The sequence below is a fragment of the Triturus cristatus genome, chromosome 5_1 (assembly GCF_964204655.1).
Source record: "Triturus cristatus chromosome 5_1, aTriCri1.1, whole genome shotgun sequence".
Lineage (NCBI taxonomy): Eukaryota > Metazoa > Chordata > Amphibia > Caudata > Salamandridae > Triturus > Triturus cristatus.
In genome coordinates, this window is record NC_140587.1 from 187,253,091 (window position 1) to 187,259,442 (window position 6,352).

The window sequence follows — 6,352 nt, forward strand, 5'->3', positions numbered from 1 at the left end:
TTTATTCGCCTCCGTCTGTGTCCAGCACTCTGCAGCCTCATCCTCCTCGACATCAGGTAAATCCCTGCCATTGTGAAATGTGCTAGCTCATTCTGGGTGTGTTTAGATAGGTTTTAGTTGATTTTCAGCTGTATCTGATTTGCACTCATGATTACCACCTGGTTGTGATCCTTCTTATTTTGCTCTCGCAAAATTGCGAATTTTGGCTAAATCGCAGTTTGCGATTTTCCATGCATATTATTTGCGATTCTTTATTTGCGATTCGCTATTAGGGAGACGCAAATACCGAATCGCAATATGATTCGCAGAATGTTTAGCGATTCTTTATATTTGCGAAAACCTGTGTTTTCGCAAATATACAGTTGATGCATTGCTACACCGTCTTTTGCGATCGCAAACGGCCAATTGTTGCGATTCGCACCGTTTGCGATCGCAAAAAGGTTTGATGCATGTGCCTGTTACTGGAGAGGTTTGTGTTTTGTCTAGTTACTGGTTTGACACAAAGTAGCATAGCTGGTTAATATGTTTGCTATAAAGCACATTGTGTAACACGCAGACCATTGATTTGCATGTCATTTAGATTGGTGAGTGCTTAGTGCTTTTGACACAGAGATCCTTTTGTAACTTAAAGTTTATGCGTTGCAATCCTTCTACTATAGCACACTGAGTCGTGAACCGGCATCAAGGAGCTGCATGTTTTTTTCCTTAATCTGTCATTATTCTAAAGTTGCTAAAAAGGGTTCTTCAGGGTTAGTATTAAAGTCTGAATAGTACAGAGAACCCTAAACACTGTGTTACTTTTTAAATCCAGACTTCGTGTTCCTCCTCCCGACCTTGCACTCTTAACATAGAATGCCTACCAGTAAGGCCGATATGTTACTCCTATATCTTGTAACCCTCGTCGTCCTGTCTAACATTCCCTGTGCATTAATTAACGTGCATGATATATTGTCTCCCTATAATGTGTTGGTGTGATGTAAAGCGCTCTGACACCCTATAGTTGTATGAGTTCCGCTATAAAAGTTACAAAAATAGTACGTGCTGATTAAATTCTTGTTTGGGTGTTAACCCATACAGATATATACATCTGACATTCTTACGATGCCTGCATATTTATCATAAACATGGACTGAACAAAGTAAAACAAATGGTCTAAATCATAGTACTGGTGAAGTGATAACAAGCTGTGTGTCTTTGTTTCCCCCCATTGCATTGGCATCTAGGTGTGAGGCTCTAGATAGCTCCCACCCAGGATTGTACTCAAATAAATAGAGGATTGATGGCCATTTCAACTGGGTCTTTGTTTTGGGCTTAGCTGAAAGTGAAACAAGCATTGTCATAGCCAGTAGGTCTCGCTTTTGGGACCTTATAAGTATTTAGTTATGCAGCACAATATCCTTGGTGCAATAACATCAACTGTTGCATGACTAAAAACGTATAAGATCCAAAAGGCGAGACCTATTGGCTATGCCAATGCTTGTTTTTAGAGGCCTGGCATGCAAGAGTGACAGGTCAGATAAACAAAGTAGCGAGGCAGAGAGGCAGGTAGAGCCGGTGGGATGAAAAATAGAAAGATATGAGAAGTAGAGAGTAAAGAGGTGCAGATGAGGTAGAGAGATGAGGCTAATACAGAGGAAGGGCGAGGGAGAAGTAGAGAATGGTGAAATAGGGAGAGAGAGACAGAGGTAAGACAGATGTATTAAATAAGCGAGACATTGGAAGCAGAGAAAGTGAACGGAAACAGTGAAGGAGATAGAAAGAGAGATGAAAGCAAAGGGAGTGATAGATGGAGTGGAAGAGGTAGAGAGAGCATTGTAGATAGAAAGAAATAAAATAATGGGAAAGGTGAGGGAAAGAGGACATCAATAAAAAGAGAGACATAGAAGGCCAATAGGTGAGGTAAATTGGGAGGCTAGATAGTGTATGAGAGGTGAGGAAGAGAGAGATGAGGCAGTGAGTTGTGAGGCAGAGAGAGAAATGAAAGAGAGAATGGCGAGGTAGAAAGAGGCATGCGAGAGCTAGAGAAAGGTAAGGCATAGATGGCAAAAATGATAGAAAGGGTAAGATAAAGAGAGATGAAATTAAGAGGGAGGTGAAGTAAATGGAAGAGAAATGAAGGGGGATGAGATGCAAACAGAGCAGCAAGATGCAGAAAGAAGAGAAAGTATATATATATATATATATATATATATATAGAGAGAGAGAGAGAGGGGCACGTGAGGAGAAGAGAGGGGCAGAGAGCTGACCGAGAGCTAGAGATCTAGAGGTAGGATCGGAGAGACGTGGCAAGTTGAGGTCATGAACGGTAAGTACTGTGGGGCACTGAGGTTTATTGAAGGAGAGGTTTGACGTAAAGGTAGAGCAATAGTGTTGTAGGTACGTTGCCATGTATAAATAGACAGGTAAAAAGGGAGTGTTTAGGTAAAGGAATGAGACATCGGACAGAAAGGTGCGACAGAGAAAGAAATGTATTGGGTGGTATAAATTAGTGACAGCTATTCACAGAGTGTGGTATGTAGAGACATACTTTACATCACACTGTACATTCTGATGCCTGAGAAGAATTGAAGACAGATTTCAAACATACTGTTTTTGACTCTTAGTCTTAGATTCTGGATTTCCCAGACATGTGCGCTACTTGCTACCCATCTACCGGGGATCCCTTCCCTTTTGTGATTTCTTCCCCAGGTGTGAATATTTTAGCATTCAGCAAGGGCATATTTATTTTCAGATTTTCCAAAAAAGTGAGTGCCATTCTGCTATATTGTATGGTTCATTAGGGATGCTTCCCTTCAGATCTGCCCCCCACACACATTGCACAGGAAATGGCTCAAGGAGCTTAAAGGTAAAACAAAGGGATAGAAATGCTAACGGTCTGCCATTATCAGGGTGGTGTGTATTTCACGTGTTGCCCATATGGCCTCCAGAACTCCTTTAAGGGCAATCCTCTGGATGCTACAGACCTCTGTAGTACAGGAGGCCTGTTGTCTCCAGCAGGCCTTCATCCCTGCACCATCTGAATGAGAGTAGCCAAAGAGTATATCTGACTTTGGCATATTCCCACGAAGTGAGATGTGCAAAGATGCACACAATAGCAGTCTCCCTGAAAAATGCAAGCCATTCTATTGAGTGATGGGCTTGCACATTTGTTGAAGCTGGTGCAAAGTTTCAGAACATATCATTATGCATCACTTCTTTGCACAAGGGTTAAAGTAGCTGAATAAGCCTCTGTTATTCAGCGCCAAGATGCCTACAGCTGAACGTGCGGTGGCACACACTGCTGAATCTAATTACAACCTGAATATGGGATGCTCATTACTGGCCTAGAGAGCTCTATCTGCTTCTGTAATCACCTCCCCCTGTCTACTATGGGGCGGATGGCCCTGAATAAGATAGTATTGCTCCTGCATTGCCTGTATGCCTTCAAGAATTCCTTCTTTTGTATCCCTCATGCCACTTTCACCACCCTGAATAGTTTGCTGATATATCTGATGTGGGCTGGTAAGCAGAGCAGGGCGAAACTAGAGGTGTTGAAACTGGATACGGACACTGGTGTCACACAGTATACTGTCAAACCACATTTTGATGTAAAAGTGAAATTTTGGGACCATTTTTGGGACTTCACCAAAATTCAATAAAAAAATAACAATTTCTCAAACCCTTATATTTTCGGCACTAAACACGGATGCTTCTATGAATCGGCCCCACAGAGTTTCACAGGTAGAGATACAAAAGTAATAGACAGACAGATGTTCCGATGCAGAAAATGGAGAGAAATGCAAAAAGTGGAAGAGAGACACAGAGAGAGAAAGAGAGCTACTAAGAAGAGATAGGAGGAGGCAGAGAGAAAATGATACGAAAGTACGCGGAAGCATGAACAGTGTGGTAAAAAGACAAGCCTAGAGAAAAGTAGAGACAGACAGAGGCTCAGATAGAGATTGAGCGGGCGGTGGGAGGTAAGTAAGGTCTGGGAGAGCAGGCAGATATAGGCGAAGACTGGCTACATGAAGTGATAGAAATATAAAGAGTGAAGCTCAGCCAAGGGCGGGGGAGTTCAGAAGAGGTAACGAGCGATGACATGAAAGGATGACCGGAGAGAGGTGCTTAATTACCCATGACAACAAAGGAAAGGCAGATGGGGGCTGCGCACATGCACATGCACCTGCACTCAAGGTTGTGGCCAGCAAAAGCCTGGGTAGCACTTTGAAAATCCACTAACTAAATGTCTCGCCAGAGCAGCTGCGCTGCCTAACGAGACCTATAAACCAGGTTTGCAAGCACAGAACCATTGAAAGAGAAACCTATCAGTGAAGGAGAAGGATGGAAGAGTGCCAGGCTCTGTCCCCCACCAGTAAAAAGCCAATAAATAGTGGCGTGTGTTTTTTTATAAAAAATCCCCCAGTGAAAGTTTGTTGACCAGGGATAATTTATTGTGACAAACAGTAGCTAAAGCTTATAGGCAGCTGCTTATCATGAAAAACCTTTGAGAAAGGCAATAGGCAGAGATGTGTTACTGTTTATTGTGTAAAGCTTGTTCATGTGCAAATTTATAATTTAGTGTGTGCACTTTAACTGTGTGTACAATAAAGTACTGGCTGGACACTGATTTATGTAAGTGTTATTACACTGTTCTGAGTTCTGAATTTGTAGTCCACATCCCAGAGTATGAATTAAACAGCTCTGCCTCAGTATCCCCAGGGATAACTGAAGAAAGGGTACTTGGTGCTCAATTCTAAGTCTAGTAGTAAGTTGGCCACAAGACAAGTTAACTGTCCCATATGACAAAATTCCTTCTTGGTAATGCCGACTAATGGTATGATACAAAATCGATAGTCAGAGGTACAGGGCGTCCTGCCATTCCTCCAATGAACAAATCAACATTGTTTCCTATTGTCCACTGTGCAAAATTTATGTTTGCAAGCAGTTAAAACAAACAACAAAGGTAACATTCCAGAAAATACTGCATTTGCACAAAAGGATTACACGAGGCCCAGGCGGGCAACTAGAGCCAAATTTTGGGGGAACTGAAGCATCATGTTTACACCAGAAAAAGTTTGACGGTCTCTGAAGAATGTCTCGCTGTGAAGCAGATTTTATGTGCAGCAGCTGCAAAACAGTAAAAAAGAGAAGAAAAAGAGTTGAAAGATAAAAAAAAAGAGAGTTAGAAAGAGAAGTGAGGGAGACCAAGGCAGGAATTAATATGCGAAAGATCCGTAACATGAAAATAATGAGAAAGTAACAAGGTTTTTGGATTAGAGAAATCAACATTATCTGAAAGAAAAAGGCCACACTGTATAAATGTGCAGCATATTAACAACTGTAAAAAAAACAATTTGTGCTGGAAAATAACCGTGTTCTGCAAAATGTAATAATGCAACCATATGGTATGCGAGCTCACTGACAACCGTATGGGAGCAAAATAACCTCTAAGACACATGAGCTCAGCGGCACTATGATGGAGATGATCACATACCATACACCACTTTATAGATTCGATTAGCAACGACATTTGGAGGGGCGCAAGATTGTGAGAGTTAGCAACACCACTGGGTGATGAATTAATCTTTTTTTTGTGAAGCATCTAAGAAACAAAGACCAGTGTACCAGCGTACTGGTGAGGTGGCAACGATAAAAAGCAACAACCATTGGCCGCACTGCAGTAAAAGTAACGCCGCACGGCCGTAAAAGCGAAAGTCATCGCGATCACTGTGAAAGCAAAAGTCATCGCGATGACGCCAGGAATGCGCGCGCAGCAGCGAGCGGAGGGGCGGAGGTAGGGAGCAAGGGAGAGGAAAGACAGATGGTGCACAGGAAAGTCAGATGGCCACGCGGGCACACGTACGTGCACTCAAGCTTGTAGCCAGCCAGCAAATGCCTGGGTAGCACTTTCGAGATCCCCTTTACAAAAAAGTCGAGCCTCAGCGCATGCGTTCTAGGCTCGACCTAAAAATGCTTCTATAAATTCAGCGTGGAATTTGTGTGATCACAATACACACATTGGCAGCATAGCGCTATAAGCCACCTGTGACATGAGTGAGCATTCTCGACTTTTAATTTCTTTAAAGGAGGTCTCGTTTCATTCTGAGGTCGCACGAATGAGAATCAGTGTTCCCAAATGTTAACTGATTATCTAAAGTTCTTAAATAAAGATGTTGAGGGTGATGCCATGAAGCGGAACTGCTTTAAAATACAAATCCTGTTCAGAAGACATACTTTGCAGAAGGTTTCCTCTGTATTTTATGTTAAAGTATCACACAAACGTGGAAAAGAAGCTAATACAAAGCAAAAAGAAAACATTTTTGGAATATATGTTTTGAGAATGTGACCTTTTTCTTACCTTAAATGTTTTTTG